This window comes from Pongo abelii, chromosome 1, assembly GCF_028885655.2.
Source record: "Pongo abelii isolate AG06213 chromosome 1, NHGRI_mPonAbe1-v2.0_pri, whole genome shotgun sequence".
NCBI lineage: Eukaryota > Metazoa > Chordata > Mammalia > Primates > Hominidae > Pongo > Pongo abelii.
In genome coordinates, this window is record NC_071985.2 from 121,708,116 (window position 1) to 121,734,189 (window position 26,074).

General features: G+C 39.0%; 1 pseudogene; it reads left to right on the forward strand.

The window, feature by feature from the left end:
• Positions 1 to 452: 452 nt before the first annotated feature.
• LOC100443072 (cyclin-T2-like) lies at positions 453 to 24,286 on the forward strand (annotated as a pseudogene).
• The last annotated feature ends 1,788 nt before the right edge of the window (positions 24,287 to 26,074 follow it).

Genomic DNA, 26,074 nt, shown 5'->3' on the forward strand with positions numbered 1-26,074 from the left:
TTTGAGTTCTAATTTGATTGTGCTGTGGTCTGAGGGACTATTTGTTATGATTTCAGTTCTTTTGCATTTTCTGAGGAGTGTTTTACTTATGATTATGTGATCAGTTTTAGAGTAAGTGCCACGTGGTGATGAGAGGAATGCATATTTTGTCATTTTTGTGTGAAGAGTTCTGTAGATATCTATCAGGTCCACTTGATCCAGAGCTGAGTTCGGGCCTTGATATCTTTGTTAAGTTTCTGTCTCAGTTACCTGTCTAATATTGACAGTGGGGTGTTAAAATCTCCCACTATTATTGTGTAGGAGTGTAAGTCTCTTTGTAAGTATCTAAGAATTTGCTTTATGAATGTGAGTGCTCCTGTATTGGGTGCATATATATTTAGGATAGTTAGCTTTTCTTGTTGAATTGGACCCTTCTTTTTAGAGCCGTGAGCTGTGCTGCCTGGGTTGTGGGGATGAGTGGTGAAAGCACTCCTTTAGCTGTTCTCTCTGGTGTCTCAGTAAATCGTATGCCTCAGAAGTCTGCTGGCTTTGAGCTTTTCTCTGCAGTAGGACTTGCCCAGGAATTGCAATTTTTGTGCCACAGACTGCCCTTTAGGTTTAAGTTTATTTACAGCCCCAGAGCATTTCAGCTCATGGTGGTGAGGCATGCCAAAATTTAAGTTCTGACTACTGGGATGGGTGATTTCCCCCTGGCTAGAGCTGGTTTAAGTTCTTTGTCCATGGGCAAGTATCAGCTTAGGTCAGCATGGTTTTGCTTTCCCCTGTGACAGGGCAGCACTGAGTTGAATGCAAAGTCTCAATTACTGCACTCTTTATCTTCCCCATGCACAGCTTTCTCCATGACCTGTGGCCTCTGCAGGAGGAGTGGGGGAGGGGTGGAATGGACAATTCAAGACTACCTTGTTTACCATCTTCAGTGCCTTTAGTGACGTGAAGTTAAAATCAGGTACTGTGAGTGCTCACCTGATTTTTTGTTCTTATGAAGGGTGCTTTTTTTGTGTAGATGGTTGTTTAATTTGGCGTTCCTGCAGGGTGATGGTCAGTGGGGTCTTCTGTTTCACCATCTTGTCCTACCCTATGTCTTTTACCACATTTTCTTTATCCAGTCTACCATTGATGAGCATCTGGGTTGATTCCATGTCTTTGCTATTATGAATGTTGCAGCAATTAACATATGGGTGCATGTATCTTTATGGTAGAACAATTTATATATACCTTTGGGTATATGCCCAATAATGTGATTGCTGCATTGAATGGTAATTCTGTTTTATGTTCTGTGAAAAATCACCACATTGCTTTCCACAGGGGCTGAACTAATATACAGTCCCAACAGCAGTGTATAAGTCTTCCCTTTTCCCTGCAACCTTAACAAGACCTGTTATTTTTTGCCTTTTAAATAGTAGTTTTTCTACTGGTGAGAGATGGCATCTCTTGTGGTTTTGATTTGCATTTTTTTCTGGTGACTAGTGATGCTGAGCATTTTTTCATGTTTCTTGGCCACTTTTGAGGTGTCTGTTAATGTCCTTTGCCCACTTTCTAATGGGGTTAATTTTTTTTATCAGTTGTTAAGTTCCTTATAGATTCTACACATTAAACCTTATTTGGATGCATAGCTTGCAAATATTTTCTCTCATTCTGCAGATTGTCTTTTTACTCTGTTTATAGTTTCTTTCGATGTGAAAAGTCTCTTTAGTTTAATTAGGTCCCACTTGTCTTTTTTGTTTTATTTTGTTGCAATAGCTTTTGGGGACTTAGCCAGAAATTCTTTCCCAAGGCTAATGTTGAAAAGAGTATTTCCTAGATTTTCTTCTAGGATTTTTATGGTTTGAGGTCTTACATTTAAATTCTTAATCTATTTTTAATTAATTTTTGTATGTGGTGAAAGGGAAAAGATATGGATCCATTTTCAATCTTCTGCTAGCCAGTTATCCAAGCAGCATTTATTGACTTGGAGTCCCTTCCCCTTTGCTTGTTTTTGATGGCCTTGTTGAAGATCAGATAGCTGTAGGTGTGCAGCATTATTTCTCATTTTCTATTTTGTCCCCTTATGTCTGTTTTTGTACTACTACCAAGCAGTTTTGGTAACTGTGGCTTTATAGTATAAAGTCAGGTAATGTTATGTCTCTGGCTTTGCTCTTTTTGCTTAGTATTGCTTTATCTATTTAGGCTCTTGTGGATCCATATAAATTTTAGAATAGTTTTTTCTAATTTTGTCAAGAATAATATTGGTAGTTTGATAAGAATATCATTAAATCTGTAAATTGGGCAGAATGGCCATTTTAATGATATTGATTCTTCCAATCTATGAGCATGAAATGTTATTCCATTTATTTGCATCATTATCTCTGATTTCTTTTTTGGTTTTTTTTTTTTTTTTTTTTTTTTTTTGAGATGGAGTCTGTCTCTGTCGCCCAGGCTGCAGTGCAGTGGCCTGATCTCGGCTCACTGCAAGCTCCGCTTCCCGGGTTCATGCCATTCTCCTGCCTCATCCTCCCGAGTAGTTGGGACTACAGGCGCCCGCCACCACGCCCAGCTAATTTTTTGTAATTTTAGTAGAGACGGGTTTTCACCATGTTAGCCAGGATGGTCTCGATCTCCTGACCTCGTGATCCGCCCGCCTTGGCCTCCCAAAGTGCTGGGATTACAGGTGGGAGCCACTGGCCTCTCTGATTTCTTTCATGCGTGTTTTGTAGTTCTCCTTTTAGAGATCTTTCACTCCCTTTGTTAGGTGTATTTCTAGGTATTTCTCTTTTGTGTGGCTGTCGCAAGTGAAATTTTGTCCTTGATTTGGCTCTCAGCCTGGGTGTTTTTGGTATATAGGAATGCTACTAATTTTTGTACATTGATTTTATATCCTGAAACTTTTTATCAATTCTTGAAGCTTTTTAGTAGAGTTTTTAGGATTTTCTAGGTATATAATAGTATCAGTGAAGAGAGATAGTTTGACTTCTTCTTATCCTAATTGGATGCTTTTTCTTTCTTTCTTTTGTCTGATTGCTCTGACTAGGACTTTCAGTAATATGTTAAACAGGAGTGGTGAGAGTGGGCATCATTGTCTTGTTCCAGTTCTCTAGGGGAATGATTTGAGCTTTTGCTCATTCAGGATAAGGTTGGCTGTGGGTTTGTTATAGATGGCTCTTAGTATTTTGACGTATGTTCTGTCAATGTCTAGTTTATTGAGGCTTTTTATCATAAAGAGATGTTGGATATTATCAAGAGCTTTCTCTGCTTCTATTGAGATGATCATGTGGCTTTTGCTTTTGATTCTGTTTATGCGGTAAATGGCATTTATTGATTTGTGTATATTAAACTTGCTTGCATCCCAGGAATAAAGCCAATTTATTGTGCCAGATTCACTTTTTAATGTGCTGCTGAATTTGACTGGCTAGTATTTTGATGAGGATTTTTGCGTCTATGTTCCTGAGGGATGTTGGTCTAGAGTTTTATTTTTTCATTGCGTCTCTGCCAGATTTTGGTATCAGGATGATGCTGGCTTCATAGAATAAATTAGGGAGGATGACCTCCTCCTCATTCTTTCAAAATAGTTTTAGTATAATTGGTATCAGTTCTTCTTTGTACATCTGGTGGAATTTGGTTGTGGATCCATCCAGTATGGGGCTTTTTTGTTGTTGTTGTCATGTTCTTTATTACTGATTCAATTTCAAAAGTTGACTTTGGTCTAATCAGGGTTTCAATCTCTTCCAGATTCAATCTTGGGAGATTGTGTGCCTCAAGGAATTTATTATTTTCTCTAGATTTTCTAATTTGTCTGCATAGAGTGGTTCATAGTTTCTCTGAGGGTCTTTTGTATTTTTGTGGGATCAGTTATAATATCACATTTGTTACTTCTGATTGTGCTTATTTGGATTTTCTTTTTCTTTGTTGATCTAGTTAGGGGTTTATCGATATTATTTATTTTTTCAAGACCGAACTGTTGGTTTCATTGATCTTTTGTATGGATTTTTGCATCTCAATTTCATTACGTTATTATCTAATTTTAGTTATTTCTTTTCTTCTGCTTGCTTTGGGATTGGTTTGTTCTTTTTTTAAAAAAAAAATTTCCTTTAGGCACAAAATTAGGTTGCTAACTTGAGACCTTTCTAACTTCTTGGTGAAGGTGTTTAGGTCTGTAAATTTTCCTGTTAACACAGCTTTGGCTGCATCCCACAGATTTTTTGTATATTTGTGTCCTTATTTTCATTGATTTAAAAGAATTTTTTAATTTCTTCCTTAATTTTAATGTTTCCCCAGGAGTTATTCATTAGTAAGTTGTTTAATTTCCATGTATTTGTGTAGTTTTGAGAAATATTCTTGGTATTGATTTCTATTTTTATTGCACTGTGGTCTGAGAGTGTGCTTTGTATGATTTGAATTTTTTTGAATGTATTGAGGCTTGCTTTATGACCAAGCATGTGGTCAATCTTAGGATATATTCAACGTGCAGATGAGAAGACTGTACATTCTGTGTTTGTTGGGTGGAGTGTTCTGTATATATCTATTAGATCCAATTGGGCAAGTGTTGAGTTTAAGTCCAAAGTTTCTTATTTATTTATTTAATTTATTTATATATTTATTTTTGAGCCGGGGTGTCACTCTTCTGCCCAGGCGGGAGAGCAGTGGCCTGATCACAGTTCACTGAAGCCTTGACCTCCCAGGCTCAATTGATCCTCCTGCCTCAGCCTCCTCAACAGCTGGGATTACAGGTGCATGCTACCATGCCCTGCTAATTTTTGTATTTTTTGTAGAGACAGGGCTTTGTTATGTTGTCCAGGTTGGTCTCAAACTCCTGAGCTCAAATGATCCACCCACCTCAGCCTTCTGAAGGGCTGAGATTACAGGTGTGAACTACTGTGCCCAACCTCAGAGTTTCTTTTTTAGATTTTTGCTTTGATGTGATCCATATCTAATGCTGAGAGTGGGGTGTTGAAGTCTCCCACTATTGTCCTGTGGTTGTGTAAGTATTTTTGTAGGTCTAAAAGAACTTGTTTTATGGATCTGGGTGCTCCAATATTGGATGTGTATATATTTAGGATAGTTAAACTTTTTGTTGGAGTGTATCCTTTATCATTATGTAAGCCCTTTACGTTCTGTAATTTTTATTAGTTTAAAGTCTATTTTATCTGATGTAAAAATAGTGACTCCTGCTTTTGTTTGTTTGTTTTCTGTTTGCATGGTAGATCTTAATCCACCCTTTTACTTTGAGCTGGTGGGTATTGCCACATGTGACATGGATCTCTTGAAGACAACAGATGGTTCGGTCTTGTCTTTTAATCCAGATTGCCACTCTGTGTCTTTTATGTGAGACATTTAGCCCATTCACATTCAAGATTAGTATTGATATGTGTGATTTTGATCCTGTCGTGGTGTTGTTAGCTGGTTGTTATATAAACTTGATTGCATAGTTGCCTTATAGGGCCTGTGGGTTATGGGCTTAGGTGTGCTTCTGTGATAGCAGATGTCATTCTTTTGAATCCATATTTAGTATTCCCTTCAGGACCTCTTGTATGGCTGGTCTGGTTGATATGTATTCCCTCAGCACGTGCTTGTTACAGAAAGATTTTACTTCTCTTTTACTTATGAAGCTTAGTTTGGCAGGACATGAAATTCTTGGTTGGAATTTCTTTAAGGACACTAAAAATAGGCCTCTAATCTTATCTGGTTTGTAAGATTTCTGATGAGAAATCTGCTGCTAGCCTGATGGGGTTTTTTTTCTGTAGGTGACCTGCCCCATTCTCTCTAGTTGTTTTTATAGTGTTTTGTTTTGCATTGACCTTGGTGAATGTAATGACTATGTGCCTTGGGAATGGTCATCTTGTATAGTATCTGGCTGGGGTTCTCCGTATTTCTTAGATTTGCATGTTGACCTCTCTAGTGAGATCAGGGAAATTTTTATGAACTGTATCCTAAAATATATTTTCCATGTAGCTTATTCTCTCTCCTTCTCTCTCAGAAATGATGCTAAGTCATTTGGTCTCTTTACATAATCCCATATTTCTCAGATAATTTTTTCATTTTTCTTATTTATTTTTGTTTATTTTTGTCTGACTGTGCTGACTCAAAGAACTCATACTTTAGCTCAGAGATTCGTTCCTCAGCTTGGTCTATTATGCTGTCAATACTTCCAATTGTATTATGAAATTCTTGTAGCCATTATTTCACTCATGCTCAGTTTGGTTTAGTTTTAAAATGGGAATTTTATCTTTCAGCCTTGAATTGGTTTACTGGATTGCTTGGCTTCCTTGGATTGAGTTTCAATTTTCTCCTCAATCTCAATGAACTTCTTTGCCATCCAGATTCAGAATTCCTTGTCTGTCATTTCAGACAATTCAAACTGTTTAAGAACCATTGCTGGGGTGCCAGTGGGCTCATTTGTACGTAGGGGATCACTCTGGCTTTTTGAATTGCCAGAGTTCTTTGCTGATTCTTGCTCATCTGGGAGGGCTGATATTCCTTTAATTGAGGTGTAAATTGAGTTTCATCTGTTGACTTCATTTCTGGAAGTTTTCAGAGGACTAAGTCTCTGTACAGGGTCTTTCTTTGTTGTAGAATTCTTGCTCTTGGTTTCATAGGAGGTAAAATTAGTAAAGTGATTTTTGACTTTGTAGTTTGGGCTGCGTTTTAGTATATGGCATTTGACAGCAATGAGCAGTAGATAAGCTCTTACTCAGCCACATGGTTCCTTTGTGTATCTTTGCATTTGCAGTTGTGTACTGTGGTTTAATGATGAGAGAGATAACTCCCTCACCAGGTCTGCTGATGGGCTTTGGGGGGAGCCCTCTCTGATGCTACATCCTTACTGGACCAACCTGTCCAACCTAGGTCTCACACCAGCCTGTTCACCTGTGCAATTAAGCCCTCTCAATTTTTTTTGAGTATGGGCTCCTCCATCCCAGACCTGAGAAACAGCCCTGAGGGCCAACCCCAGCAGACACACACCCAGGCCTGCCAAAAAGGCATGTGGCCATGTCCCAGGCCTGCAAAATTGCCCTGTGGGCCACCCTCAGTAGATATTTCCCTAGGCCACCAAGCAGCTATGTGCCCATGGTCTGGGCCTGAGAAACAGCCCTGAGGACCATCCCTGGCAGACATGTCCCCAGGCCAGATGAGCAATCACACATGGTGCCCCTGACTAGAGTAATAGCCACATGGTTCCAACCCCAGTGAGCCAGACATCAAGTTGGCCAGTCTGCTGTGTACATGCATGCACCCTTAACCTGAGAAACAGACCAGTGAGTCCACCCCCAGCAAAGCCACACCACCACTGCCACACTCTTTTCAGCATGGGCCACTGAGACACCTGTAAATGTCACTAACATGGGTTAGAGCTAAAGAAACTACACAGAGACCACACTACTACATCCACGTAGAACCAAAGCCAATGCACCTTACAGAATCAACACCCCAACACCCACCTAAACAAATAAATATTTCTCTATAAAACCTATTTCATAAAATTGGAAGTGGTGACTGTTTCATCAGATGCATAGTTATCAACATAGGAATAGGTAAAATGTGAAAAAAGGACACATGACACTTCCAAAGTAATGTACAATTCTCCAATAACAGACCCCAATCATAAGGAAAAATACAAAATGCCAGAAAAAGAATTTGAAATAGCAATCTTCAGGAAACTCAGTGAGATACAAGGGCCCAATAAAAAAAGAAAACTGCAGGCCAATGCCCTGATGAACATAGATGCAAAAATCCTTAAGAAAGTACTAACAAACTGAATCCAACAATGCATCAAAAAGAAAATGCACTATGATCAAGTGGGATTTATCCCATGAATGCAAAGATGGTTCAACAGGATACATTATATCAACTAAACGAATGACAAACCCATATGATCCCTTTGAAAATACCAAAGACATTTGTCACAGAAATAGAAGAAAAAAATGTATTTGATAAAATTCAATATCCCTTCATGATAAAAACTCTCAATAAATTATGTATAGAGGGAAAGTAACTCAACACAATAAAGGCCATGTGACAAAACCACGGCTAACATCATAGTAAATGGGGAAAAGCTGAGAGCTTTGCTCTAAGCACTGGAATAAGACAAAGGTGCCAACTGTCACTACTCTTATTCAACATAGTCCTGGAAGTCCTAGCCAGAGCAATTAGCCAAGAGAGAAATAAAGGGCATCCAAATTGGAAAGGAAGATATCTATATGTCCTTGTTTTCAGAGAGCATGATTTTGTATATAGAAAAAGTTACAGACTTTATCAAAAAACTCTTACAAGTAATAAATGAATTCAGTAACCTTGCAGAATACACAATAAAGATACAAAACTCAGTAGTGTTTCAATACATGAACAACAAACTACCTGAAAAAGAAATCAAGAAGGAAATCTCACATATAATAGATACAAAAGAAAAATACCTAGAAATAAATGTTACCAAGCAGATACAAGACCTCTACAAGGAAAACTACAAAACACTGATTCCATGCTCATGGATCAAAGTAATTAATCCTGTTAAAATGACCATGCTACCCAAGCAATATATAGATTCAATGCAATCCATATTAAAATACTAATGACATTCTTCACATAATTAGAAAATTTAAAAAAAATTGTTTGGAATCACAAAAGACCTCAAATAGCTAAAGGAATACTGAGCAAAAAGAACAAAGCTGTAGGTGCCACACTACCAGCCTTCAAATGTACTACAAAGCTGTAGTAACAAGAACAACAAAAGGAGCATGGTATTAGCATATAAACAGATACATAGACTAATGGAACAGAATGGGGAATTCGGAAAGTAATCCATGTATCTCCAGCCAATTGATTTTTGAATTTTGAATTAAAGGTGCCAAGAACAGTCATTGGAGAAAGGATAGTCTCTTTAATATATGGTGCTGGGAAAACTGGATATCTATGTGCAGAAGAATGAAACTAAACTCCCACCTCTCACCCTATTCAACAATAAGCTCCAAATGGGACAAATAACCAAATCTAAGACCTCAAACTATAAGACCACTAGAAAAAACAATAGTAGAAACACTTCAGGACATTGGTCTGGGAAAAGATTTTATGAATAAGACTTCAAACACACAGGCAACAAAAGCAAAAACAAATGGGGCTATATAAAACTAAAAAAGCTCTGTATAACAAAGAAAATAATCAACATAAAGAAAAGACAACCTACAAAATGGGATAAAATATTTTCAAACTATTCACCCAATGGGGGATTAATATCCAGAATACACAAGAAACTCAAATATCTCAACAGCAAAAGAACAAACAATTCAATAAAAAGGGGGCAAATAATATGAACAGACATTTCTCAAAGAAGACATACAAATGGCTAATAAATCAATATACAAAAACACTCAACATCGCTACGCATCAGAGAAATGCAAGTCAAAACCGCAGTGAGGGCTGGGCGTGGCGGCTTATGCCCGCAATCCCAGCAGTTTGGGAGGTCGAGGCGGGTGGATCCACTGAGGTCAGGAGTTCATGACCAGCCTGGCTAGCATGGTGAAACCTCATCTCTACTAAAAATAAAAAAAATTAACTGGGCGTGGTAGTGCGTGCCTGTAGTCCCAGCTACTTGGGAAACTGAGACAGGAGAATCACTTGAACCCAAAACGCGGAGGCTGCAATGAGCTCAGATCGTGCCACACTGCACTCCAGCCTGGGTGACAGAGCGAGACTCCATCTCAGGAAAACAAAAACAAAAATACAGTGAGGTATCATCTCACCCCAGTTAGGATGGCTATTATCAAAAAGACAAAAAATAACAAGTGCTGGTGAAGATGCAGAAAAAATAGAACTCTTGTACACTGTTGGTGTGGACGTGAACTACTACAGCTTCCATAAAGAACAGTATGGAGGTTTCTCAAACAACTACAAATAGAACTACCATATGATCTAGCAATCTCACTACGGGGCATTTATCCAAAGGAAGGGAAATCAGAATATTGAAGAGACATTTGCACCCCCATGTTTATTGTAGCACTATTCACAATAACCAAGACATGAAATCAACCTAGATTTCCAACAAAAGATTAATGGATAAAGAAAATGTGGTATATATACACACAATGAAATATTATTCAGTCATAGAAAGAATAAAATTCCATCATTTGCCATGACATGGATGGAACTAGAAGACATTAAGTGAAGTAATCCAGGAATAGAAAGTAAAACACTGCATATTCTTACTCATATAATGGAAGCTAAAAATGCTGATCTCATAGAAGTGAAAAGTAGAGCAGAAGATACTAGAAGTTGGTAAAGGTAGGGGAAAGAGGAGAATAGAGAAAATTTCTTAAAGGATACAAAATTGTAGTTAGATAGGAGGAATAAATTCTAGTGTTCTATAGCCCTGTAGAATTACTGTAGTTAACAATAATATATTATATAGTTTCAAACAGCTAGAATAAAAAAAACTGAATGTTCAAGATGTTCAAGAACTGAATGTTCAAGAAATAATAAATGTTCAAGATGGTGAATATGCTATGCTAATTACCTTTATCTGCTCACTATACATTATATGTATTGAAATATCACTATGTACCCCATGAATGTGTACAATTATTGTATGCCAATTAAAAGAAAAAGATATAATTTGAGGGGAAGAAGAAGTGTCATGGTGCCAGGCGTGGAGCTTCTTCTCATTGGCTCTTACTAGGGAACAGCTGGAAAACAGGCCAAGTAGCCATTGTGGAGTGCAGGTCGATAAAGAGGTCCCATACTGCCAGCAGGTGGCCAACCTCATCCAAGACATGGGATAGCATCTCAATGTCTCTCAGCTTACAGTAAACACTGCAATTGTTTATATGTACTATTCTTCCACCAAATTCAATAGGAATCCTTGATGGAGTAAAATGTCTGCAGACTGGCTAGGAGGCAATGTGAATGAATTAGTGGATTTCACGAGAAACTTTGGAAGAGTGCTGGGTATCAGTGTTGCACTAAAGGAAGATGAAAATTGAGCTGTCTTTAGAGGAAACAGAAATACTTCTGTGAGGAGTGTGGGTAATACTGTCAACCATGTAATTTTTTGACAGTGAAAGGGGAGGAACAGGCTCAGAAACTTGAACATGTTATTAAAGTAGCACATGCTTGTCTTCACTCCCTACAGTGCTGGATACTAAATGTGATACTTACTTTCAACAGACTCAAGAACTGGTTTTAATTGAAACCATAACCCTACAAACACCAGATTTTGAGATCAGCATTGAATATCCACAATCAGATGTGGTAAAACATACCAAGTTAATAAGAGCAAGCAAGGATTTGACACAGACATCTTATTTGATGGCTATAAACAGTCTGCATCTCACAACCTTCTCTCTTCGGTACAAACCAACAGTGATAGCATATGTATACATTCATTTGACTTGCAAATGATCCAATTGAGAGATTCCTGCATCAATTGATGGAAAGCCTTGGTGGTAATATGTGGATTCTACAGTTACTCTAGAATTATTAGATGAGCTAAAATATGAGTTTCTAAAGTTGAAAAGGATTAGAGGGAGGAGCCAAGATGGCCGAATAGGAACAGCTCCGGTCTACAGCTCCCAGCGCGAGCGACGCAGAAGACGGGTGATTTCTGCATTTCCATCTGAGGTACCGTGTTCATCTCACTAGGGAGTGCCAGACAGTGGGCGCAGGTCAGTGGGTGAGCGCACCGTGCGCCAGCCGAAGCAGGGGCGAGGCATTGCCTCACTCGGGAAGCACAAGGGGTCAGGGAGTTCCCCTTCCAGGGGTGACAGACGGCACCTGGAAAATCGGGCCACTCCCACCCGAATACTGTGCTTTTCCGACGGGCTTAGGAAACGGTGCCCCAGGAGAGTATAGCCCGCACCTGGCTCAGAGGGTCCTACGCCCACGGAGTCTCGCTGATTGCTAGCACAGCAGTCTGAGATCAAACAGCAAGTCGGCAGCGAGGCTGGGGGAGGGGCGCCCGCCATTGCCCAGGCTCGCTTAGGTAAACAAAGCAGCCTGGAAGCTTGAACTGGGTGGAGCCCACCACAGCTCAAGGAGGCCTGCCTGCCTCTGTAGGCTCCACCTCTGGGGGCAGGACACAGACAAACAAAAAGACAGCAGTAACCTCTGCAGACTTAAATGTCCCTGTCTGACAGCTGTGAGGAGAGCACTGGTTCTCCCAGCACGCAGCTGGAGATCTGAGAACGGGCTGACTGCCTCCTCAAGTGGGTCCCTGACCCCTGACCCCCGAGCAGCCTAACTGGGAGGCACCCCCCAGCAGGGGCAGACTGACACCTCACACGGCCGGCCAGGTACTCCAACAGACCTGCAGCTGAGGGTTCTGTCTGTTAGAAGGAAAACTAACAGAAAGGACATCCACACCAAAAACCCATCTGTACATCACCATCATCAAAGACCAAAAGTAGATAAAACCACAAAGATGGGGAAAAAACAGAGCAGAAAAACTGGAAACTCTAAAAACCAGAGTACCTCTCCTCCTCCAAAGGAACGCAGTTCCTCACCAGCAACGGAACAAAGCTGGACGGAGAATGACTTTGACGAGCTGAGAGAAGAAGGCTTCAGACGATCAAATTACTCCGAGCTACGGGAGGATATTCAAACCAAAGGCAAAGAAGTTGAAAACTTTGAAAAAAATTTAGAAGAATGTATAACTAGAATAACCAATACAGAGAAGTGCTTAAAGGAGCTGATGGAGCTGAAAACCAAGGCTCGAGAACTACGTGAAGAATGCAGAAGCCTCAGGAGCCGATGCGATCAAATGGAAGAAAGGGTATCAGCCCTGGAAGATGAAATGAATGAAATGAAGCGAGAAGGGAAGTTTAGAGAAAAAAGAATAAAAAGAAACGAGCAAAGCCTCCAAGAAATGTGGGACTATGTGAAAAGACCAAATCTACGTCTGATTGGTGTACCTGAAAGTGACGGGGAGAATGGAACCAAGTTGGAAAACACTCTGCAGGATATTATCCAGGAGAACTTCCCCAATCTAGCAAGGCAGGCCAACATTCAGATTCAGGAAATACAGAGAACGCCACAAAGATACTCCTCGAGAAGAGCAACTCCAAGACACATAATTGTCAGATTCACCAAAGTTGAAATGAAGGAAAAAATGTTAAGGGCAGCCAGAGAGAAAGGTCGGGTTACCATCAAAGGGAAGCCCATCAGACTAACAGCGGATCTCTCGGCAGAAACCCTACAAGCCAGAAGAGAGTGGGGGCCAATATTCAACATTCTTAAAGAAAAGAATTTTCAACCCAGAATTTCATATCCTGCCAAACTAAGCTTCATAAGTGAAGGAGAAATAAAATACTTTACAGACAAGCAAATGCTGAGAGATTTTGTCACCACCAGGCCTGCCCTAAAAGAGCTCCTGAAGGAAGCGCTAAACATGGAAAGGCACAACCGGTACCAGCCACTGCAAAATCATACCGAAATGTAAAGAACATCGAGACTAGGAAGAGACTGCATCAACTAACGAGCAAAATATCCAGCTAACATCATAATGACAGGATCAAATTCACACATAACAATATTAACTTTAAATGTAAATGGACTAAATGCTCCAATTAAAAGACACAGACTGGCAAACTGGATTAAGACTCAAGACCCATCAGTGTGCTGTATTCAGGAAACCCATCTCACGTGCAGAGACACACATAGGCTCAAAATAAAAGGATGGAGGAAGATCTACCAAGCAAATGGAAAACACAAAAAGGCAGGGGTTGCAATCCTAGTCTCTGATAAAACAGACTTTAAACCAACAAAGATCAAAAGAGACAAAGAAGGCCATTACATAATGGTAAAGGGATTAATTCAACAAGAAGAGCTAACTATCCTAAATATATATGCACCCAATACAGGAGCACCCAGATTCATAAAGCAAGTCCTGAGTGACCTACAAAGAGACTTAGACTCCCACACATTAATAATGGGAGACTTTAACACCCCACTATCAACATTAGACAGATCAACGAGACAGAAAGTCAACAAGGATACCCAGGAATTGAACTTAGCTCTGCACCAAGCGGACCTAGTAGACATCTACAGAACTCTCCACCCCAAATCAACAGAATATACATTTTTTTCAGCACCACACCACACCTATTCCAAAATTGACCATATACTTGGAAGTAAAGCTCTCCTCAATAAATGTAAAAGAACAGAAATTGTAACAAACTGTCTCTCAGATCACAGTGCAATCAAGCTAGAACTCAGGATTAAGAATCTCACTCAAAACCGCTCAACTACGTGGAAACTGAACAACCTGCTCCTGAACGACTACTGGGTACATAACGAAATGAAGGCAGAAATAAAGATGTTCTTTGAAACCAACGAGAACCAAGACACAACATACCAGAATCTCTGGGATGCATTCAAAGCAGTGTGTAGAGGGAAATTTATAGCACTAAATGCCCACAAGAGAAAGCAGGAAAGATCCAAAATTGACACCCGAACATCACAATTAAAAGAACTAGAAAAGCAAGAGCAAACACATTCAAAAGCTAGCAGAAGGCAAGAAATAACTAAAATCAGAGCAGAACTGAAGGAAATAGAGACACAAAAAACCCCTCAAATAATAAATGAATCCAGGAGCTGGTTTTTTGAAAGGATCAACAAAATTGATAGACCGCTAGCAAGATTAATAAAGAAAAAAAGAGAGAAGAATCAAATAGATGCAATAAAAAATGATAAAGGGGAAATCACCACCGATCCCACAGAAATACAAACTACCATCAGAGAATATTACAAACACCTCTATGCAAATAAACTAGAAAATCTAGAAGAAATGGATAAATTCCTCAACACATACACCCTCCCAAGACTAAACCAGGAAGAAGTTGAATCTCTGAATAGACCAATAACAGGAGCTGAAATTGTGGCAATAATCAATAGCTTACCAACCAAAAAAAGTCCAGGTCCAGATGGATTCACAGCCGAATTCTACCAGAGGTACAAGGAGGAGCTGGTACCATTCCTTCTGAAACTATTCCAATCAATAGAAAAAGAGGGAATCCTCCCTAACTCATTTTATGAGGCCAGCATCATCCTGATACCAAAGCCTGGCAGAGACACAACAAAAAAAGAGAATTTTAGACCAATATCCTTGATGAACATTGATGCAAAAATCCTCAATAAAATACTGGCAAACAGAATCCAGCAACACATCAAAAAGCTTATCCACCATGATCAAGTGGGCTTCATCCCTGGGATGCAAGGCTGGTTCAATATACGCAAATCAATAAATGTAATCCAGCATATAAACAGAACGAAAGACAAAAACCACATGATTATCTCAATAGATGCAGAAAAGGCCTTTGACAAAATTCAACAACCCTTCATGCTAAAAACTCTTAATAAATTAGGAATTGATGGGACGTATCTCAAAATAATAAGAGCTATTTATGACAAACCCACAGCCAATATCATACTGAATGGGCAAAAACTGGAAGCATTCCCTTTGAAAACTGGCACAAGACAGGGATGCCCTCTCTCACCACTTCTATTCAACATAGTGTTGGAAGTTCTGGCCAGGGCAATTAGGCAGGAGAAGGAAATCAAGGGTATTCAATTAGGAAAAGAGGAAGTCAAATTGTCCCTGTTTGCAGATGACATGATAGTATATCTAGAAAACCCCATTGTCTCAGCCCAAAATCTCCTTAAGCTGATAAGCAACTTCAGCAAAGTCTCAGGATACAAAATCAATGTGCAAAAATCACAAGCATTCTTATACATCAATAAGAGACAAACAGAGAGCCAAATCATGAGTGAACTCCCATTCACAATTGCTTCAAAGAGAATAAAATACCTAGGAATCCAACTTACAAGGGATGTGAAAGACCTCTTCAAGGAGAACTACAAACCACTGCTCAAGGAAATAAAAGAGGATACAAACAAATGGAAGAACATTCCATGCTCATGGGTAGGAAGAATCAACATCGTGAAAATGGCCATCCTTCCCAAGGTAATTTACAGATTCAATGCCATCCCCATCAAGCTACCAATGACTTTCTTCACAGAATTGGAAAAAACTACTTTAAAGTTCATATGGAACCAAAAAAAAGCCCGCATCGCCAAGTCAATCCTCAGCCAAAAGAACAAAGCTGGAGGCATCACACTACCTGACTTCAAACTATACTACAAGGCTACAGTAACCAAAACAGCATGGTACTGGTACCAAAACAGAGATATAGATCAATGGAACAGAACAGAGCCGTCAGAAATAATGCCACATATCTACAAGTATCTGATCTTTGACAAACCTGACAAAAACAAGAAATGGGGAAAGGATTCCCTATTTAATAAATGGTGCTGGGAAAACTGGCTAGCCATATGTAGAAAGCTGAAACTGGATCCCTTCCTTACACCTTATACAAAAATCAATTCAAGATGGATTAAAGACTTAAATGTTAGACCTAAAACCATAAAAACCCTAGAAGAAAACCTAGGCATTACCATTCAGGACATAGGCATGGGCAAGGACTTCATGTCTAAAACACCAAAAGCAATGGCAACAAAAGCCAAAATTGACAAATGGGATCTAATTAAACTCAAGAGCTTCTGCACAGCAAAAGAAACTACCATCAGAGTGAACAGGCAACCTACAAAATGGGAGAAAATTTTCGCAACCTACTCATCTGACAAAGGGCTAATATCCAGAATCTACAATGAACTCCAACAAATTTACAAGAAAAAAACAAACAACCCCATCAAAAAGTGGGCGAAGGACATGAACAGACACTTCTCAAAAGAAGACATTTATGCAGCCAAAAAACACATGAAAAAATGCTCACCATCACTGGCCATCAGAGAAATGCAAATCAAAACCACAATGAGATACCATCTCACACCAGTTAGAATGGCAATCATTAAAAAGTCAGGAAACAACAGGTGCTGGAGAGGATGTGGAGAAACAGGAACACTTTTACACTGTTGGTGGGACTGTAAACTAGTTCAGCCCTTGTGGAAGTCAGTGTGGCGATTCCTCAGGGATCTAGAACTAGAAATTCCATTCGACCCAGCCATCCCATTACTGGGTATATACCCAAAGGACTATAAATCATGCTGCTATAAAGACACATGCACACGTATGTTTATTGCGGCATTATTCACAATAGCAAAGACTTGGAACCAACCCAAATGTCCAACAATGATAGACTGGATTAAGAAAATGTGGCACATATACACCATGGAATACTATGCAGCCATAAAAAATGATGAGTTCACGTCCTTTGTAGGGACATGGATGAAATTGGAAATCATCATTCTCAGTAAACTATCGCAAGAACAAAAAACCAAACACCGCATATTCTCACTCATAGGTGGGAATTGAACAATGAGAACACATGGACACAGGAAGGGGAACATCACACTCTGGGGACTGTTGTGGGGTGGGGGGAGGGGGGAGGGATAGCATTTGAAGATATACCTAATGCTAGATGACGAGTTGGTGGGTGCAGCGCACCAGCATGGCACATGTATACATATGTAACTTACCTGCACATTGCGCACATGTACCATAAAACCTAAAGTATAATAATAATAATAATAATAATAAAAAAAAAAAAAAAAAAAAAAAAAAAAAAAAAGAAAAGGATTAGAAACTCGAAGGCCAATCAGGCATTTAATAAACCAAAAATAGATGATATTTATCAGAGACACCACTTATTTATCTTTGGTCCAGAATTCCATTTTAATAGATAGTAACACTGATGTGCCTATAAACCCACATTTTCAGAAATGATCTACATTGGCATTCCCTAGGCCACTACTTCTTTTCTTTTCCTTTTTTTTTTTTTAATTAAGTTTCAGAATACATGTGTAGAATGTGCAGGTTTGTTATGTAAGTATACGTGTGCCATGGTGGTTTGCTGCACCTATTGACCCATCCTCTAAGTTCCCTCCCCTCACCCTCCCCAGCCCCCCAACAGGCCCTAGTGTGCATTGTTTCCCTTTCTGCGTCCATGTGTTTTCATTGTTCAACTCCCACTTATGAGTGAGAACATGTGGTGTTTGGTTTTTTGTTCCTGTGTCAGTTTGCTGAAGATGATGGCTTCCAGCTTCATCCTGTCTCTGCAAAGGACATAAACTCATTCTTTTTCATAGCTGTGTAGTATTCCATGATGTATATGTACCACGTTTTCTTTTTTAAAAAAATTTAAATTCATTTTATTTTACTTTAAGTTCTGGGATACATGTGCAGAATGTGCGGGTTTGTTACGTAGGTATACATGTGCCATGGTGGTTTGCTGCACCTATTGACCCAACCTCTAAATTCCCTCCTGTCACCCCCAATCCCCCAACAGGCTCTGGTGTGTGTTGTTCCCCTCCCTGTGTCTATGTGTTCTCATTGTTCAACTCCCACTTATGAGTAAGAACATGTGGTGTTTGGTTTTCTGTTCCTGTGTTGGTTTGCTGAGGATTATGGCTTCCAGCTTCATCCATGTCACTCCAAAGGACATGATCTCATTCTTCTTTATGACTGCATAGTATTCCATGGTGTGTATGTACCACATTTTCTTTATTCAGTCTATCATTGATGGACATTTGGGTTGGTTCTGTGACTTTTCTATTGTAAATAGTGCTGCAGTAAACATACATGTGCATGTATCTTTATGGTAGAATGATTTTTGTTCCTTTGGTTATATACTCAGTAATGAGATTGTTGGGTCAAATGGTATTTCTTGTTCTAGATCCTTGAGGAATCACCATACTGTCTTCCACAATGGTTGGACTAATTTACATTCCCTCCACAGCCTCACCAGTATCTATTGTTTCTTGACATTTTAATAATAACCATTCTGATTGGTGTGAGATTGTATCTCATTGTGGTTTTGATTTGTATTTCTCTAGTGATCAGTGATGTTGAGCTTCTTTTCCTGTTTTTTGGTCACATAAATGTCTTCTTTTGAGAAGTGTCTGTTCATATCCTTTGCCCACTTTTTGATAGGATTGTGTATTTTTTTCTTGTAAATTTGTTTAAGTTCCTTGTAAATTCTGGATATTAGACCTTTGTCAGATGGGTAGATTGCAAAAATTTTCTCCAATTTTGCAGGTATGATAGTTTCTTTTGCTGTGCAGAAGCTCTTTAGTTTAATTAGATCCCATTTGTCAATTTTTGCTTTTGTTGCAATTGCTTTTGGTGTTTTATTCATGAAGTCTTGCCCATGCCTATGTCCTGAATGGTATGGCCTAGGTTTTCTTCTAGGGTTTTTATGGTTTTGGATTTTACATTTAAGTCTTTCATCCATCTCGAGTTAATTTTTATATAAGGTGTAAAGAAGGGGTCCAGTTTCTGCATATGGCTAGCCAGTTTTTCCAGCACCATTTACACCATTTATTGAATAAGAGATCCTTTCCCTGTTGCTTCTTTTTTGTCAGATTTGTCAAAGATCAGATGGTTTTAGATGTGTGGTGTTACTTCTGAGGTCTCTGTTTTGTTCCGTTAGTCTATATGTCAGTTTTGGTACAAGTACCATGCTGTTTTGGTTATTATAGCCTTCTAGTATAGTTTGAAGTCAGTAGTGTGATACCTCCAGCTTTGTTCTTATTGCTTAGGATTGTCTTGGCTATATGGGGGCTTCTTTGATTCCATATGAAATTTAAAGTAGTTTTTTTCTAATTCTGTGAAGAATACCAATGGTAGTTTGATGCATTCAATTCAATAGCATTGAATCTATAAATTACTTTGGGCAGTATGGCCATTTTAATGATATTGATTCTTCCTATCCATGAGGATGGAATGTTTTTCCATTTGTTTGTCCCCTCTCTTATTTCCTTGAGCAGTGGTTCGTAGTTCTCTTTGAAGAGGTCCTTCACATTCCTTGTTAGCTGTATTTCTAGGTATTTTCTTCTCTTTGTAGCAATTGTGGATGGGAGTTCATTCGTGATTTGTCTCTCTGCTTGTCTATTGTTGGTGTCAAGGAATGCTTGTGATTTTTGCACATTGATTTTGTATCCTGAGAATCTGCTGAAGTTGCTTATCAGCTTGAGGAGTCTTGGGCTGACATAATGGGGTTTTCTAAATATAGAATCATGTCATCTGCAAACAGAGACAATTTGACTTCCTCTCTTTCTGTTTGAATGCCCTTTATTTCTTTCTCTTGCCTGATTGCCCTGGCCAGAACTTCCAATAATATGTTGAATAGGAGTGGTGAGAGAGGGCATCCTTGGCTTGTAATGGTTTTCCAAGGGAATGCTTCCAGCTTTTGCCCGTTCAATATGCTACTGGCTGTGGGTTTGTCATAAATGGCTCTTATTATTTTGAGACATGTTCTATCAGTACCTAGTTCATTGAGAGTTTTTAGCATAAAGGGACATTGAATTTTATTGATGGCCTTTTCTGCATCTATTGAGACAATCATGTGGTTTTTGTTTTTGGTTCTGTTTATGTGATGGGTTACATTTATTTATTTGCATATGATGAACCAGACTTGCATCACAGGGATGAAGCCGACTTGATCATGGTAGATAAGTTCTTTGATGTGCTGCTGGATTTGGTCTGCAAGTATTTTATTGACGATTTTCACATTGATGCTCACCAGGGATATTGGCCTGAAGTTTTCTTTTTTTGTTGTTTTGTCTCTGGCAGGTTTTGATATCAGGATGAGGCTGGCTTCATAAAATGATTTAGGGAGGAGTCCTTCCTCTTCACCTTTTTGGAATAGTTTCAGAAGCAATGGTATCATCACCTCTTTGTACCTCTGGTAGAATTCAGCTGGGAAACCATCTGGTCCTGGGATTTTTTTTTTTTTGGTTGGTAGGGTATTAATTACTGCCTCAATTTCAGAACTTTTTGTTTATCTATTCAGTGATTTGACTTCTTCCTGGTTTAGTCTTGGGAGGCTGTATGTGTCCAGGAATTTGTCAATTTTTCCTAGATTTTCTAGTTTATTTGCGTATAGATGTTTATAGTATTCTCTGATGGTAGTTTGTATTTCTGTAGGTATCAGTGGTGATATCCCCTTTATTATTTTTTATTGTGTCATTTAATTCATCTCTCTTTTCTTCTTTATTAATATAGCTAGTAGTCTATTCTGTTAATTTTTTCAAAAAAAACAACTTCTGGACTCATTGATTTTTTGGAGGGTTTTTTGTGTCTCTATCTCTTTCAGTTCTGCTCTAAACTTAGTTATTTCTTGTCTTCTGCTAACTTTTGGATTCGTTTGCTCTTGCTTCTCTAGCTCTTTTAATAGTGATGTTAGGGTGTCAATTTGAGTTATTTCTGGCTTTCTGATGTGGGTATTTAGTGCTATAAATTTTTCTCTACACACTGCTTTAGCTGTATCCCAATGATTCCGGTACATTGTCTCTTCGTTCTCATTGGTTTCAAAGAACTTCTTGATTTCTGCCTTAATTTCATTATTTACCCAGGAGTTATTTAGGAGCAGGTTTTTCAATTTCCATGTAATCATGTGGTTTTGAGTGAGTTCCTTAATCCTGAGTTCTAATTTGATTGCTGTGGTCTGAGATACTGTTTGTTATGATTTAGTTCTTTTGCATTTGCTAAGGAGTGTTTTACTTCCAATTATGTGGTCGATTTTAGAATAAGTGCCATGTGGCACTGATAAGAATGTGTATTCTGTTGATTTGGGATGGAGAGTTCTGTAGATGTCTCTTAGGTCCACTTGATCCAGAGCTGAGTTCAAGTCCTGAATATTCTTGTTAATCTTCTGTCCATTGATCTGTCTAATATTGACAGTGGGGTGCTAAAGTCTCTCACTGTTATCGTGTGTGAGTCTAAGTCTCTTTGTAGGTCTGTAAGAACTTGTTTTATGAATCTGGATCCTCCTGTATCGGGTGCCTGTATATTTAGGATAGTTAGCTCTTTTCATTGAATTGATCCCATTGCCATTATGCAATGCCCTTCTTTGTCTTTTTTGAAACTTGTTGGTTTAAAGTCTGTTTTGTCAGAGACTAGGGTTGAACCCCATGGTTTGTTTTTTGTTTTTTTTTTTTTTTTTTGCTTTTTATTTGCTTGGTAAATTTTCCTTCATCCCTTTATTTTGAGCCTATGTGTGTATTTGCACGTGAGATGAATCTCCTGAATACAGCACACTGGTGGGTCTTGACTTTTTATCCAATTTCCCAGTCTGTGTCTTTTAATTGGGGTAGTTATCCCATTTGTAAGTATTGTTATGTGTGAATTTGATGATGTCATTGTGATGCTATCTGGTTATTTTGCACACTAGTTGATGCGGTTTCTTCATAGTGTCATTGGTCTTCTTATTTTGGTGTATTTTTGCAGTGGCTGGTAGCAGATTTTCCTTTCTATATTTAGTGCTTCCTTCAAGAGCTCTTGCAAGACAGGCCTGGTGGTAATAAAATCTCTCAGCATCTGCTTATCTGAAAAATATTTTATTTCTCCTTTGCTTATGAAGCTTAGTTTGGCGGGATATGAAATTCTGGGCTGAAAATTCTTTTCTTTAAGAACGTTGAATATTGACCCTTAATCTCTTCTGGGTTGTAGAGTTTCTGCTGAGAGGTCCACTATTAGTCTGATGGGCTTCCCTTTGTAGGTGACCTGGCCTTTCTCTCTGGCTGCCCTTAACACCTTTTCCTTCATTTTGACCTTGGAGAATCTGATGGTTATATGTCTTGGAGTTGTCCTTCTCCTGGAGTATCTTAGTGGTGTCCTCTGCATTTTGTGAATTTGCATGTTGGCCATCTTGCTAGGTTGGGGAAGTTGTCCCGAGTAATATCCTGAAGTGTGTTTTCCAGCTTGTTCCCATTCTCCTCGTCTCCTTCAGGTACTCCAATCAATCATAGGTTTGGTCTTTCTACGTAGTCCCATATTTCTGGAGGCTTTGTTTGTTTGTTTTTTTGTCATTCTTTTTTCTCGAACCTTGTCTGTATGCTTTGTTTCAAACTCAAAGTGGTCTTCAAACTCTGATATCCTTTCTTCTGCTTGGTCGATTTGGCTATTGATACTTGTGTATGCTTCACAAAGTCCTCATGCTGTGTTTTTCACCTCTATCAGGTCATTTATGTCCCCCTCTAAGCTGGTTATTCTAGTTAGCAGCTCCTCTAACCTTTTATCAAGGTTCTTAGCTTCTTTGCATTGGATTAGAACATGCTCCTTTAGCTCACCAAAGTTTTTTTTTATTACCCATCTTCTGAAGCCTACCTTTGTCAATTCATCCATCTCATCCTCTGTCCATTTCTGTGTCCTTGCTGGAGAGATGTTGTGATCATTTGGAGAAGAAGAGGCACTCTGGCCTTTTCGGTTTTCAGCATTTTTTCATCGATTGTTTCTCATCTACATGAGTTTGTCTAGTTTTGATCTTTGAGGCTGCTGACCATTGGATGGGGTTTTTGTGGAGTTTTTTTGTTGTTGTTGATGCTGTTCTTGTTGCTTTCTGTGTTTTTCTTTCAATGGTCAGGTACCTCTTCTGTAGGGCTGCTGCGATTTGCTGGGGGTTCACTTCAGGCCCTATTCATCTGGTTCACTCCCATGCCTGGATTTGTCACTCAAGGAGGCTGGATAACAGCAAAAATGGGTGCCTGCTCCTTCTTCTGGCATCTCTGACCTCAAAGGGCACCAACCTGATGCCAGTAGCATTGCTCCTGTATAAAGTGTCTGACAACCCCTGTTGGAGGTCCTCAACCAGCTGGGTGGCAGAGGGAACAGGACCCATTTAATGAACACTTTGACTGTCCCTTGATGGAGGGGGTGTGCTTCGCTGGGGGGAAACCCACTCATCTGGGCTGCCTAGATTCCTCAGAACTACCAGCAGGAAAGGCTAAGTCTGCTGGTCTGCAGAGACTGTGGCCACCTCTCCCCCTAGGGGCTCAGGCCCTGGGAGATTAGGGTTTTGTTCCTGAGCCTCTGGCTGGAGTTGGTGGAGTTCCTGCAGGGAGGCCCTGCCCAGTGAGGAATGATGGGTCATGGTCAGGCTAGGCTAGTACTTCTAAATTCAGGCAATATTTCTGTAAAAGACAGTCATATACTGATAATTTGTCAGTGTTAGCAACAGGAATGTCAAATATCTCATACATTTGCCATCACACAAGGAACGGCCTCAACATCAAGAATCAGCAAGGACAGAACAGGTATATTCACAGAAGCAGGAGATATTTTTGTCTAGTAGCCAGTACTACATCAATTTACAACAAGGACCTTCTATATTACTGCATTCAGGATTACATCACAGACATGACAAAATTTCTAATCATTCTTCTATTAAGCAAGATTATACTCATAAAGCGGGCAGCAGTAAACACCATGGGCCAATTTCTGCTACACTTATAATAATTCCTCAGAAAATATCTTCAGATAAATATAGAAAAAAAATGTAAACTAGAAACTCTTGATCTTAATGTGCAGGACTGAAATTATGGATTTTAGTACCACATACTGATAAAAGCACCAATAAAGAAGAGCTGCCCTTGTTGAAAATTAGTTGACCTGTAAGGTTGGAATTTATATCTGTACTGTTTATTCTGTTTCATTGGGCTATGTGTCTGTTTTTGTGCCAGAACCATACTGTTTTGATTACTATTGCTTTATAATATAATTTGAAATCAAGAAGTATGATTTCTCCAACCATGTTTTTCTTTCTCTTGATTGTTTTGACTACTCTAGGTCTCTTATGATTCCATAAAAATTTTAGACTTTTTTTTTCTATTTTTGTAAAAAAAATGCATTTGGAATTTTGATAAAGATTGTGTTGAATCTGTAGATCTTTTGGGGTAGTATAGACATTTTGACAATTTTAATTCTTCTGCTCCATAAACACTGGATCTTTATGGATTTTTTCAATGTGCAGGTGTTTCACTTCCTTGGTTAAATTTATTCCTAGGTATTTTATTCTTTTTGATGCTTTCATGAATAGGTTTATTTCTTGATTTCTTATTCAGATAGTTTGTTATTGATGCCAGAAATGCAAGTGATATTTTAACATTAATTTTGTATTCTGAAACTTTACTTAATTCATTTATAAGTTTTGTCTACCTAAAAGAGCAACAGAGAGAGTGGTTCTTCAAAGGCATACATTTATTCAGGAATGAGCAGGGAATTATAATCTGGGATATGAGTGCTAGAACAGATCATAGGCATATTCAAAGATGTTAGGACAAGGAGAAGCTATTAAGGCAAAAGGGGGAAGTTCATGCAAGCTGTCTTAAAACAAAGTTGATTAGTCACAGAAGCCCATTGCAGGGACTGGTGATTACTCATTGGTAACACTAATTGCTGTTGGGAAGATGTCTTCATAGAAGAAATTTATCTGGAATTTTTTGTGCTTTCAGAGAGTTCTTATAATAGTTCTTACCATGGGCATATGTTCCTAAGGCCTTCAGAGAGTCTTGGTAATAGTTCTTATCTCAGACATACAAGCATGAGGTCCCCTCCTTCATGACCTGCCAGCTCTGCAGCCTTGGGTCTAACATAAGTGACTCAATTTTGCCATAGGCAGCTTTTATATTTTCCCCTTTTGATCAAGACCTTTCTCTGAAAGCATTGCTGCTAAATCAATCTGTAGTTAGGTTTTAATTGTCCTTCAGTGCTGGAATCGACCTGTCCTGGTTGGTCTGGTCCCACATTGGGAGGGAGGGGTGATAGCTAACAATTCCAAGTCAATGTCAAGATTCTTCTGGCCACATTTGAGCAACAAGGAGGTCTAAAGGAGTGGCTGTCAGGCTAAGTTTTCCTGGAGTTCACTGGCAAGTTCAATTTTGTCAATTCCATAGGTGTTGAAAGTATTCTTTCGAAGTGCTTGACAACATTATTCTGTTAGGTGTTGTATGTCTGTAGAAATTTGACCAACAACAGGTACAAAGTTTTAAAAGAATAGTACAACCACAGTATGATAACTCAAGTTTGTATAATGGTTCTGAGCTATGGATCTAGGTTTACAGGCAACTAACTACACAAATTGAATGGCCATGGAGAACTGGGTGAGACCTATGGTAGTGAGAAATTAGAGGGAACTAGAAGAGTTTGGGATTTAGTTCAGATTGTAAAATAACAAAAACTCAAAAAACAATAAACAGGGCTACAATATGGTAATAGGTATACTATAGTTTTTCTTTAGAAAAAAATCACACAAAAAATAGAGACAAGGAAAACAAGGACTATGTCTGGGAGGCTGTTCATCAATAACCAATGGACACCCAAAAT